This window comes from Lepisosteus oculatus, chromosome 6 (genome assembly GCF_040954835.1).
Source record: "Lepisosteus oculatus isolate fLepOcu1 chromosome 6, fLepOcu1.hap2, whole genome shotgun sequence".
NCBI lineage: Eukaryota > Metazoa > Chordata > Actinopteri > Semionotiformes > Lepisosteidae > Lepisosteus > Lepisosteus oculatus.
The window spans coordinates 35,669,312-35,684,136 of NC_090701.1; the positions used below are offsets into that span (position 1 = coordinate 35,669,312).

The 14,825-nt window shown below is 36.2% G+C and overlaps 1 protein-coding gene across 1 annotated transcript in view; it reads right to left on the reverse strand.

Moving 5' to 3' along the window:
• Positions 1-14,825, reverse strand: part of acvr2ba (activin A receptor type 2Ba) — a 61,568-nt gene that overhangs the window by 19,417 nt on the left and 27,326 nt on the right. The window lies entirely within an intron of this gene.

A 14,825-nucleotide genomic window follows, 5' to 3' on the forward strand; every position in this document is an offset into this window, starting at 1 on the left:
CCCTTGACTGTCACAACATGATCAGAACCAATTCTGATCGCACAGAGGTCAACTTTCTCTTTATGAAGCCCGCTATTTTAGTCCACCTTTAGTTTATATGGAATACATAGCAGGGTATTGTGAACCCAGTGTTGTACACAAACTCAGAAGAAATCTTTCCCTGATCACGTAACAAAAAGGTTCAATATGACAGATACCACAACAGCGCAGCCTGTTCTATATAAGCCACTCTGAAAGAAGAACATGTACAAGCATAATAACTTTGGATTAACTTGACATTAATAAAGAAACAGACTAATTATTAAAATTTCACATAAAAAAAATCGAATTTAATCAAATTCTATCACCCATTATATAAGATTGCAAACTGTTCTGCTAAAATAGGTTTATAAAGCACATTTCCCAGTATATGAACATTTTGCATTACACTGCAAGGGCTTTTTTAGGCTTGAATGCTTGAATTTTTACGTTTTACTCTAAGTAGTTTTACAGAGCAGTTTAAATCTAAAAACGTACAGTTGCTGCTAAAGAGTATAATTTTTCAATAGTCCTTTCATACATGGCATCTAAAATGATTTCATTACCCAAACTGTCCAATTTTTACAGTTAAAGCAGACAAGTTAAACTTAAGATCTGAATGAACCATGGTCACCTTACACACAAACAAAATTTTGTATATTCACTTAACACTTGCGTTGTAAAATCAATTTTGTAACAGAATCAAAGACTAAAGATTATTAAAACAGGGGAAAAAAACAAAAACTTATGCATGACATTGAGGTGACAGAAAATCATTGAAATACAGATGTGATAGAAGGTCATCTGAAGGACTACAGCTATTTCATAGAACTGTGGAAAAAAAACAAGTAAAAACAAAAGCTTAACTTCTTGTAAATTCTGACAAAAGGGCAAAGAACATGACTATAAATATAAAGCAACTGCAATCTTCTCATTGGAGACCCAAGCGTGAAGCAATGTTTACTATACGACACAAATTTGGCAAGGTTGGATACAGCAGATGTTCCCACAAATCTGTGCATTACGGTTGCTAAGCAACATGAAATGTAGGGAGCCTTGGTGACAACCCATCCCCCGACAAGCCTCTCCTCACACACATACATGATACACAAACAGCTTATGTGATTGCTGTGGAAATGAACAGGAAAAAAATGTCCTGTATACATTAATGTACAAACATTATAACACCCTGCTGCCTCAGTTAAAGACTCTTAACAACACAACAGAAGACATTACAAGGTCCCCTAGCAGACATTAAGGTTAATGGAAATTTCAAATCGTGGACATGGCAGGAAAAATCTTTTTTTAGGACAACAACTAGGCACGAGCACACAAGAACATTCACATTTTCAGAAAAGGATCTCACCCTAGCTTCTTTCTTACTGGGTATCTGTCTCAACAACATGCTACTTATAACAGTAGCTTTTTCCACACTCTCACAAGGCTTTATGTAAATAACCTTTGTTCTCCGTTTAAAATGCATGTCCACAGTTTTCTTTGTCCAACATATGGGTTGTGTTTGCTTGTTGATTCTAAAGAAGTCCACTGTGTTGACATCACCAAAGCCACCAAGCAATCTAAAATCTTGAATTGGGTCCTCTCAGTTCAAGACTTAAAACATTTAGAGTGTATCTGGTTGCTTTTTTCTGAATTGATCCTAGATTTGTATTCTTAAAATGTTTTTTTTTAATTACGGTGACTACAATTGTACACAATATTCCAAATGAAGTTTTCCCATCTTATTTATTATACTATTGGACCATCCCTTGACTGAAATCCACCCTTTATCTATATATCTGAACAGCTTCGTTTTAATGACTTTTCCACAGGATAGATAATGCTAATGTGGGCACATCATTTTCATTTGTACTACAGACATTTCCTTGCACCATGGAACAAAATATTTTAACCTGCTCAATTCAGCTGATTTGTCAGTCTTTCTATAGCACAGCACATAGGATATTCAGGCATGTTCTTATAAATATTTAAAAAATAACAAATGATTAGGATATTGAGGGTATGCACTATTTTAAAATCATTTTTAGTGTTGGCATTTCTTGTTCATAATGGTATTAAGCAGGTTAGCATGAGAATTATTAAACTCCTGCCTGTAATTTAGGATATGCCACCAAATATGCCACAAATACAAAAACATAGCCCATACCCCAGGGAAAGAATACTGATCCAGTTCAAAGAAGAGCTATAAAACATTTCTCCAACTCAAAACAAAGCAAGTGGAAGAGAAGCTCAGGGTGAACCGAGGACACTGAAACTGGTGAAACCGCTTGGGAGTTTCATTGCAGACAGGAAAAAGAAATGGAAGGTACAACCAAAGGCCTCATAAATTCAGCACAGCAAATGTGTCACTACTGAGAAAGAAGTATTTTCAAGCATGGATATTTAATGGCTATACCAGAGAAAATGTTCCTTCAGGTTACAAAGGAGAAAAAAGTATGTAGCAGTAATTTCATTTATGTGGCTACATACTATCTTTAGTATTAAAAGATACTAAAATAAGCTTTGGGAAAAATAATGAAATGTCTACTTTGCTATACTGTAAATTTATATGAAATGGATCTCCCCCTGCTGTAACTATCTCCAACCCCATGATTAAACTGAGAAGTCAGAACAGAACAGGCAATCCCTCAATGTGATGATTTTTAAAGTAATCTGTAACAAAATATGAAAAAATCTTTTTGCAGAGAAACCATCATAGATGAGTAGAAATCTCTCATGTGGCCTGATCATATGATCAAAGTTATCAGGGATCAAAGGCCCTAGGCAGGGCAGTCCAATCCTGGTCCTGGAGGGCTAGTGTCATTGCAGGTTTTCCAGGTCTCTTTAAAGCAGCAGCTTCTGAAGAGGTTGAAGAAGCTGCTAAATTGGTCCACTTAAGCCAGTAGCCAGACAATTTAGCTCATTAAGTGTCATGCTGGAATGAAAGCCCTCAGACACACTGGTCCTCCAGGACAAGGACTGGCTGCTTTCTGTACCACGGGTGTCCAACCTAACTGCCTGTTTACAAAGTCTGGGTGTCTGCATTAACTCCTTAAATAAAATCTGTTAAGTCTTTTGGTTTCTGCTACAAAGCTTCAGTTAATTTAATTTACCAATACAATTAATTACATTCTAGACTTTTTATTATACACTGGACTTTCTCAAGGTGCTTCAGTACAGAACAGGTATTATAAGGTTGACTATATAAAGCTACAAGAAACAAAAAAACTACAGTATTCAAACTTTTTTTTGCTAAATTAAAACCTTTTTATACTTTCAGTTTTATCTAGACTATTCTAACTTTCAAATCTACTACAGGACATTAGTAATACTGTAGTAGTGTTTAACATGATTACATAGCTCCACCATAAAAAAAAAACATTTTAAAAAGCTACTGTCATGTGTACTACTCATCAGAATCTACCACTGTGATTTGTTTGACTTCCATAAAGTAATAAGTTGAACACCATTGGTAAGCAGTTCAAACGGAAAAGAACCATTGAGTGAGTGCAGGCTGACTTTTTTAAACAATTTGGTTAAACAAAACTTAATTCATTCAAAAGCTGCACAGAAATCTCTTGCAAGCTTTTCACTCGGTTTAAAAAAAGTGTTTTCATTGTTCTAAATTGTCGGTGTCTTTTAAATAAATCAATGAAAAAACATACATTTACTTTATATGACTTGAGGATTTTACTGACCCTCATTTTTAAATGCCTAAACTGTGTACACAGAGCTAGCCAGTCCTTTAGTAGGATTAATGTTCCAGACTGATCCACTTCTAAAACTTCACTGTCCCCATACTGTCAACAGTTAGTGTCATCACAAGTTGAGTAAAGTGTTCTCAGTCTCACATCAGCTAAGGAATGGACTCCCCCATTACTGCTTCTAATAACATGCTGTGAACTTTAAAACAATACAGACTGTCATTTGAATAAGAATAAAAATCAAAAGCTTACCACTAAACTCGCAGACCTAAACGTCTTTAGGCTGAACTATGTTACCTCAACACAGGTAATTCTTGGGAGGTATTCTTTCCTTGACAGCACGTCTATCAGCAGTGCACTATTTTTTTTCCTCGATAATGTTAAGGATTATGTTCTACAATCGGATACTCCGATTTGAAAAATTATCCATTAATTTTGGGTATAAAACATCTGCTATGGCTTGCTGGTTATGTTTTTATTTTTAGTTGCCTACAGACAGGTTTCTTTGGTGCTAAACAAACTGCAGGAGCAGGTCTCAATTTTGCATGTTGCTATCTTGCATTTTTATAACTAGGCTTACAGATTGTATGGACATGTAGGCCTCAAAAGCTATTTTAGTTGGCCAATACGGCTTTGGTGGTATTACAACAAGATAAAATACAATGGTTGGTGAACAGTGGAGTGGTAATGTATTAGGCATAAAACAATATTGGGAGACCTGTTTAAGGGAGTGTAAGAGTTGGACTGTACTACACAGAAAAAGGTTAAATTACATGATACATTTTTTTAAAGTTTTTGTTAAATTATTGCAAAAGTGTTAAGAAACACCATGAGAATTAGCTGGCACAAATTAGACATAGCCAATTGTCCAAAGGCCTGGTAAGAGGCTAGAACCCTTTTTATTAAAACAATATTCTACCTTTATGCAAACTACTTCAATTATTGGAAACATTTCACAGCTGATTTAAAAAAATAATTTAAAATTTAACAGTTAAGTTTTCTCAGAAGTGTTTTGTATAGTTATTCTACCAAATCAGTTGTAGCACAAGTCATTTTAAGGCTTTTAACAGATTTTACGGATTCCCTCACAACTCTGAGACATGGGTTATAATAAAAGTCAACCAAACATAAAATAGTCCTGCTCACCATACTGCTGAAGTCTGGAACTCATTTCATACATCCCATAAACATATCCCAGAAACAACCCTCCTACTGGATTCACATCCCACAACACAAACACTAAACCTCAACATTACACAGGCATTTCATACAACCACCAAGATCTCTAATTAAACACAGATGTGGTAACCACAAAACCCACAGCCAGTTTTTGTATCACACAAAACAAATTAAGGAACAACAAATACGTTCATTTGGCTTTAAACCTCTTTTAAAAATAGCCTAAGGCACATTGCCATTTTACATAAACCAATTTTGCCCTTGTAGCCTTTAACAAGGCTGTCAACGAAAGTATAATCATTAGAATCTACAAGTTTGTATTTCTGCACGACATGACTGTTTTGTAACTACAGGGAATGATGAATATCTGGTCCTGCATTATCTTATCCCAGATTTTTAATCACCAACCTGATGAAGGGACAAAAATGTTAGCACAGTTCATATTAAATCAACTGAGTTAAGCACATGGGTGGAAAATTCTTGCATGGGCAATACTGTATTACACACTCTAGGATTCTAGTTACTTTTTAAATGAAATATACAACCATTTTAAGTTATACTTCAGTCTAAAGCAGTCTAACATTAGTTGAGAGCAAAAAAGGTTTTTCCACATAAAATTAACAAGTGGGAGTTATCACAAGGTCTCCTTGAACAAATGTATGAAAACATACAGCAGAATGTTAACAGAACAAAAACGTTGATAATGAAACTAAGACCATTTTGAAATTGTACAAAGCTCACTAAATATCCCTAAGGTTCATAATTAACAGTTTGCAATTCTTTTGTTAGGTGTTAGACATTATATTAAGTACAAAAGATGTCATCATTCAGAGGAACATTGTATTTTCTCAACTTCAACATGCATTACTGAGTTATGAATGTAAAACAAATCCTAAATAATTTATTGCAAGACTAAAAGCACTTCATCTCTTGATTTAAGTACTGGAAACCAGGTACATTCCTATACTATATATCCCAGTATAGTCATTTGAGTGAAATAACAGAAAGCGAGATGGACACGGACAACTCATGGCAATAGACTACCATTACAAACACGTTTTAATCATAGTATCACTTCAGGGAACAATTTCAGTTCCCTCTCAAACCAAATACACAGTTGGTTTGGGTAACTGCATACTATCCTTGGGTTAATTGGTCCCATCTGGTTCCCAAGCACATGTGGTGAGTTCCCCTTGGTGGGCTGCCCAGAGAATTTATGAAAACAGTTAAATGGAGAGATTAGTGGTATGTGGTAGTAAGATTAGTGAATTGCCCCCAGACTAGCAATGCCCCAGTCTCCCATCAATTTAAGACTGCTGTGGCTTTTGGGAATAACTATAACAATGTTTCACACTTATAGGGTGCTTTACATCCCAAAGGATCCAAAAGCTGTTTACACATAGGAGGGGACCCACATCAACCAGCAGAGCATAACACACAATTGGGTGTCATGTGGCAGCAATTGTAAGTCAGCAGCTCTACTTCAAAGTAGCGAGATCAGAGCCAGTAGAAAGAAAACAGGAAATGCAGCACATGTTATAGCCAGTTGCAGTTCTTTCACACTTGTTCAAAATGTAAGATTTCCCCAAAAACTTGTTTTATAATTCTTCTGTAGACCAGCCAATAGTCTTCATTCCACTCCCACCTTCCTCCCTCTCCATCAGAAACATTAAAGACTGTAGACGGATGTGTTTTGAAATAATGTATTACTGTTCTTGTATGTGCACTGGTTTTGTTAAGTAAGTTTAGATACAATTATTATTAGTGGAACTTGCTGACTAACTTCTGGTGCCAAGAATCAGATTGCTAATTTGGCTGGTGACTGGATATGAGATTATTGTAGAAGAAAAAAAAATCTTTAGTTTATACTGTATAAAATACAGTCTTAAAAATGCATTCCTTTTCTATACTTAATATAGGATTTTATATGAATCCAAGATTGACATGCATATTCATTGCTTTAGCCTTGGTGAATTCTTCTTTATTTTGTGATAATGGATAATAAACTGCTCCTGCTAACAAAGACATTTCAACTGGAAATGATACACTAGTCTTGGTGAAAAATTACAATTCCCTCGGTGACCAGATGAATACCAAGTCACTTAAAACTCATGTGTCCTTGAACCTGTTAAATGAGAATTCCTGCCATTACAGCTTTCAAACAAGGAAATACTGTAAATTCTTCTATCAATGGACTGTTTTTAAAAAATCTTTATTATACCTTTTAAAGTCGCAGGCTACTGGATGAATATGAAAAAGGTTAAGAAAATACTGAAAAACATTAAATGGTCTTAACTATCTCTGAATATCAAGACATTGCATACAACACCACAAAGAAAAGGTGAAGTTATATACAAATGGCAGAAAGCTGGATACACATGTGTATACATATTCCAACGACAATATGATCTAAATTTGATATAAAAAACTTCCTTGACCATTCCCCCTCAGGCTTTATGAATATTTCTGGAAGACACATCTGGCACTCATGCAGATAAAAGAAGTTGGAGCTCGGTAATTAGAAGATTCACTGAACAATGAGGGGATATCAAGTAAGACAGCAGCATTGATGTACATCTTGGTGACAAATGCTTTTCCCCCCTGTAAAGACTGTCAGTTATTTTTATTGTACACAGTTTGAAATTGCTATTAGTCAAGACTTTGACAATGTCCCCCATAACATAAGTAGAAAGAGGAAGAATAAACAGGCTTCTCCAACTGCAACTCATGCTTCTGACCTCATCTCTGCAGCGACACAAGCTTCAACACTATGTGATGCACCTTGTTAACGTCAGTTCACAAGATGTTGGAGGGGCTTGCCGTTTCACTGAAAGGCAAGAGCCCCAACAAAATAATCCCAGCATAGAGCTTGGTGGTACTGAGCCAACTATACAGCACCACATGGAGATTCTTGTAGGCTAGTAACACGACCGTGTTTTGAACTTCATATCTGGATCACAAAGCCAGCACTTTTTTCCCCACTTGAGTCACTTTGGGGCTTAAATATGAACTCAATGTATTTATGAAATGCCACTGAGTTGTTTCTTTTTCAAAACAGGAAAAGTTTAACTTTGCAATGTGAGCAGTGGGACTGATCGAAACAGTAGTTAAAACGTTACTGAATTTTAAATTCCCATTTATTGACTAATCTCATTCCCATACATCATTAAACATTAAAGTAACTGAATTGACATAAAACATTGGTAATGTTGCAGGTGGAGGTGGGAAAAGGGACTTGTTTTTTTTTCTTGGTCAATCATTTGTGAGTAACCTTAATCCATCTATCTTCTAACCTTCTAATCTTATCCAATTTGGTGCGGTGGGGATGCCACAGCCTATCCAAGCAAGCAACTGGGGCGCAAAATAGGATATATCCTGGATGGGACACCAATCCACCGCAGGGCACACACAAACTCATACCAGGACCAATTTTAACTATATTTCAGGACCAATTAACTTTCCACTATATCTTTGGACTGTGGGTGGGACCAGAGTGTCAAGAAGAAATTCACACAAACACAGAAAGAACATAAAAATAAGAAACCCAGGGCCACAACACTGGCCTAACTTGATCCCAGAATTTCAAAATCCTTTTTAATGAAATGTAGTTGGAAAAAAGTTTAAATGGAATGGGAAAAAACAAACAAAATAGCTGCACATACTATCTAACAACGGCAGCTACCTCACTGGTTACATATGACCAGTTCATCATACACACACAGCTGTAAATCCAGCTCTCGTGATGTTTTAATTTACAGATCTCTGGAGTTCATCAGGTTTCAGTGTGAGAGCAAGCTTGAGTAGAATACCCTTTCCAGCAAGTCAAAAATGTCAATTTTTAAATAAATATTATCTGATGAGTGGTAGGAAGCTGACCAAGGTATCCATCCTTGTGCTATGAGACATGACTTAATTCCCAAAGTTATCTGAACACAAGCAATAAAGGATGAGAACAGCCATATGCAAAATGTTCCCATCTCCAATGCTGCATTATTTTACAAAATGCTGGTAACCTGCTGAATTAAAGTGTGCCCTCCATTCATTTATGCATCACTTCAATTTTATAGCTCTACAATAATTAATATTATTTTTCAGAAACTCAAGAGATAAGTTAAGAATTTAGTCTATATCCGAGTATTACAAGAAATGAAATTATTATTGACTCCAAACCATTTGGACTTTATTTTTCCTGAATTCAGCCCTGCCCTAATTCGATCACCAAAATAAAGTATTTCAACAAATACACAGAGCCAGGGGAACTTTTGATCACACATCCCCAAATTGTTGATTGGAACAAAGCTTCTTGGGAAAATCCACAAAGGCCACTGAAGTTTTTCCTTACTGTGCCCTATCTTCAGAACACACCATGACACCCTTAATTTGTGGAAAGTAAAAAGCAACTGACAGCGCAAAGCAGAGCCTTGCAACATGCTGGGAGGATGGACTAAGTCCTGATTATCTCCAGGCAGCATCTGACACGTGATCAAGCAAACCCTGCGGTAAGCAATCTTCCTACTGAGCCAACAACACACGCTGTATAAATAAACCACCCCAAGACAGCGCTTAGACTTGGCAAAGGCACATACTCTAACAGCTAAGTATTAAGCGCATGTGTCTTTAAGAGCAGAGGGGAGAAATGGCATTATAATTAAGCAACACTCCTAAAAATTCTCCTGTAACAGGGTGTGTCTGTCTGCCATGATCATTTAATCCCCAAACCCTTCATAGCAACAGCAGCATTTAGTGTCCACATACATCACTGTCGACCAGCTAGCTGTGGCCAAGAGGGCAGTGCCAGATTGATGAGGTTTCACAAGCAAACAAGACTGCATTAGCCCTTAACTCGGACATAAGCTGTGGCTAGTCAGCAGACAGCCAGATTAAAATGTTCACAGGTTTTATTTCTGCAGCTTCCTAAATATGAACACCTAAAGCCACTCAGACTGTGTCCGTATTTTGCTTTCTTGAAAACAAAAATGCCGTCCAATTATAAGAAGGTATAGCAAATTTTGATTTTATCTAATCTTTGTCACAAATCACCACAAGCTCCAGGAAAAAACAGATCTCAGGATTGATTGTGCAGACAAAATGCTTTTTTCACCTTAAACATTAAATATCATTCATTAAAGTACCTTAACTCTAAGATCATTATAACACTGTGAATGTCTCATTCACATTATGCAAGTCATTACACCCTATGAAACAAACATAATACTCAATGTTTTAACACACACACCCCTTTAATACTAAGATAACTAAAAGCACTTAAACCTTAGGTTTTTCATTTTAATTGGGAATTCTGTTAGCTGTATTTATGTATATACAGTATATAAATGGTTGATAAATACTACATCTTATAAACATGCCAAAAAATGCTATACTTTGAACATTGTGCCATCATCTACAATAGCTTCAACACTTTAAGGTTCAAACGAACATGAGGATATAAAAAGTCACTAGAAACATGAGCATTTTAATTTACACAGGCCCAATTGCAAGTGTATATAAAAGACGAATTCCGGTATACACAAAACGCTTTTTCATTCTGGAACATTATTAACATAGATGGTGAATGTAATAAATTGTAAAAAAAAAAGATTAATTTTCTTCTTTGCGTGTTGCAGATATCCGGGTCCAAACAAATCTCACAACACAACATCCGCCAGCTTAATAAAACAATATAATTTTTACTTTGATAAGCCTGTAATCCTTTAAATCTGAACTATGGTTCACAACCCATTCATCAGTTGTATGAACTGCAGAGGCTGAGTCTTCCCTTATCCACCAACCAAGTGGTATTGACTATACCAATCTAGCCAACAGTACAGAAACATACCCAAGTAAACTTACACCAGTAACACTCAAAATTATTCTTCTGGAGTGTCATCAAGTACGAGTACCAAGTGGCTATGGAGAAAACCCCTAATGAAGACAATGGACAAAGAGGAGAATACACCAAAACCTAACAATGCCTGGGAAAAAAGTGAAAAGGGGCCCCACAACACCCCCAGAGAAGAGAATACATAGAGGACTAAGTATTACCTGCATGTATCAGGGGTTGTAATTTTCTACACAGAATGGAATTGGTAAACTCGATGGGTCACTCTTTGTATCAGTACATCAATTTAATCTTTGTTAAACATGAAATGCATAATTCTTGCCATAATAAATGCATAAGACCCAGATAGCGGCTATAAGCCATGAAGGCAGTCAACTGCAAAAGGTCTTAGATGATCATCCCACTTACCTCCAACCCTATTAGATCTGGGACAAAATAATATTGAACACTGAAGCCAGTGTCAGATGTAAAAATATTTTGATTGTACTACATCTTCTGTTGTCATATTTCATTGTAAACTGCCATGTGGCAGTTAAAAAAAAATCAAGCAAAACGCGAAAGGATCTGTTAAATGTTTTTTCAACAAGACCCAGTTGAACTGAAGCAGTCACTGACATTTAGACAAAGTGGTTCTATTTTAAAACTATTTTGTTTAGACTTAATTTTCTACAGTTCTTCACCAATGAAAGACATACAAAGATTGCATATTGGTGCACAACATCTTGTCAATTATATGCATACTACACAAAAATATGATAAAGGAATACTTCTGTTAGTAGAAAAATCACAAATGTTAAATTCTTAATAAAAAAAATAATTTTCGATAAGGAACATGTAAAGGTTTATTCCAATGCTGAAAAGAGAAGAAAACAACATTTCGGCTGTGGAGCCTTCTTTGGGTCACAGCTGAACAAAAAAAAGATGGATTAATCATTAAAACCCAACAACGACAGCAAACTTTAGGAATACCAAGAAACTTTAAAAAAAATAAGGACCGTTTCATACGAGGCAAAATAAGTAAAAGAATCTTGGGATTAAACATGTCTGATCTATAAATTAAATTATAAATCTGTTAAGCAGAAAAAAAAATCCTAGCAAATATCCAGCCAGGATTATTAAATTTAAAATGCTATATGAGTCAATTTCATTCCTAATCCAATACTGAGTTCACAAAACCGTGTTAGAGAGGAGGTGCTAAGATGGCACAAATGAAAACTAAAGGCCAAGTCTCTCTAGAGACCAAGGAAACTGAATGCTTCTTTATGACTGCAGGTCTTTGAAAAATGCTGAGTGCAGAATTCCCTCTTTGGCCCCATTTATTGCTCTCATCAACACAGCAATCAAAGGACTTAAGTTCAGATGCTTAAGAAACCAGCTCCACACAGACTTTGTAGGATAGCAGCTTCATGCATACTACTGATAAACAGTAATATAAAGGCTCCTCCTGTGGATTATCGGCATTTCCTGACAATTTTTTACCCCGACTGCAAATCTCTACATATTTCACAGTCGTTGTGCACCTTTCGAATGCTACACCACAGTGAACCGAAAGCCCCTGGACACCCATGTTGTGAAACCTGTTTATGTGCACTGAGGGCCATCTTTTTTTTTTAATGGAAAAGGCAGTCCTGAAGGCAAAAGCACGATTCAGAAAAGACTGTGAAAGAAGGATAAATTACCTGAAATAACTGAGCTACGACCAACGTTTTTTCTCACCTTCGCACTTAGCGATGGAAGTCTTCCCTACCAGTGTTTTTTTTTTCTCTGCAAAACACAGGAATTAATTTGCAGAACAACTTTTACACCAAACACTTCTCTGGCCCTTAGCTTGTAGGATTTGAACCATTTCCTCATTATTGTCCAAATGAAACTTCTATGGAAAACAAAAAAGCAAGATACAATCTTGAGCTTTCATTAAAAGCTTTTGGGAGACCGCCTACATGCGCTACCCAAATAAAAAGTGGACTTTTTTTTGGGGGGGGGGGATACTTTGTATCAAATATGAAAGATAACATGTTATTGGATAAAAACAATAGTATTCCATGCACTTCTCCTTTAATTAACTAGAAAGAAAACCCTTAGTGCCTCACCCACTGAAACTAGTAAATAATACTCAATAAACACACACAGCTTCTCACACGCCTTCCTGGCCAGGAACCCAGGACACTCTTTGTTTTATTGAGCTATAGCCAGCTCCACTACGCCAGCTCTCAGTGGCACTTGGTCTTCCACGCTGCCCTGTCAAACTGCCTGTGAACTCAAGTGTTGTTCTTGGCAGAACCTACCTGGCCTGCATTTTCTTTCTTTCCAGTCTCAGTGAAAGGGAGTCACTTCCGAAACAGAAGACTCTCAGAAGTAGAACGCAGGTTCCACCCATGATGAAAGCAAGAGTTTCCACGTTTTCATTCATCTAAATCAGCTGCCCAACCTCTGCACAGAATTCAGATATCCTGGCTATACGAAGTCTTTATTTAACCAGAAGGCAATTGAAAAATTCTCATTTACAACGACAACGTGATGAGTAGCCATTTATTCACCAGGGCACTTTACAGAAGCAATCTGAGTGAAGTGTTACTCAAGGGTATACGAGCAGTACCCCACCCAGGACTTGAATCTAAAACTTTTCCCTGTCCAACGCTGCCCCCACAATGATAGAAATGTTAATTCATCAAATGTGTGAATTGAAAAATGACAGCTAAGCTAGAAAAACATGACCAAAGAACATTTTATCAGCATCTTTCGCCATCTTCCATTGATTACTATCTGGAAAGAAAGTGAGCATAGCTACTTATACTATTAAACACTCAATATACATATTAAGCCTCATATCCACCACTCTCCTTCAATTATCCCCGTAAATTAAAAGATTCTGATAATTATATCATTTTATCTCTAGAAGGAACATCTCTCATGTTGAATCTATGGAGGGGAATAACTTGTTTGCTTTTAGTAGCTTAGCTTCCATCTGCATTCATTTGGCTATTCAGTTTACTCATCAAGTAACAGAATAGGAAATTCCCATCAGAAGTCTAACAATAAAGCAGGTGTTAGGCAAGATTCTATTTCTGATTACACCAAAACATTGTTACAATTTCAGAATTTTCTATTATTCTAGCTTCATACTCTTATTTCCATTCCTGTTTTCAGAAAAAGCATTATATTGATTCAACAATTACAGAGGTAATGTCTTTTTTTTAGCAATCCCATGAGTTTTGTAATGGCTAAAGCAAACTATCTTACTGCTGAGATTTTATTGCAAAAAATAAAAAAGAGCGTTGATGTCAAAGGGGCAAATAAGTCCTATCCAGATTGTAAAACTACAGTCTCCTTACTGGGAAATTCACAAAACTGAGCTTTCGTGCTTCCACTTCATTTTCTCACACTGGATCTGTTAAACCAGAAGTAAGAAATGTTCGCTCATTGCGATTCTTATTTCGTCTGAAAGTACAAATGCATGGGAAACTCATTGCACTGGTCTCTAAACATACGTCCTTTAGAGCACTTTTCAAGAAGATTACAAAGAGTGCGGAAAAAGTGTAATTACTGGTAAAAGTAGCAGTTGTGTCTGGTACACCTGATTGCATTGCAGTTTAATGGAAGCAAAAAATGCTGCATACTTACTCCGGAAGAATTTTCAATCAAAGGCTAATGACACTAGCACAAAGACTTACTTTCATTTTAAACCTTGCTACAATTATGAAGCTGTCAATCACTGGTGCTCTTCATTTACTAAAATTCAGACTAATTTAGGCGTAGTCTGGGTTTAGTTTAGAATCATTTATTTTACATTAAAATTAGTTTCTTACAGAATTAAAAACTAATCGCTAATAGCTGCCTTTCCCTTCATGTGACAACCTGGAGTGAGGTTAAAACTGAAGCAAGAAACAGGCTTCTATGAAAGCCTATCCCATAACATCAAAACATAGGGGGAATCAACTGTCAGTTTTTAAAGTGTTCATTTAAGCTTACTTTTGTACATGAACTTATACTCCATCACAATAGTTACAATTTGAAAGTAAGACAATTCACTTTTTATATTAACACCAATGCCAGAGGTGAAGAAATTATTTAAACAGACCACATACACT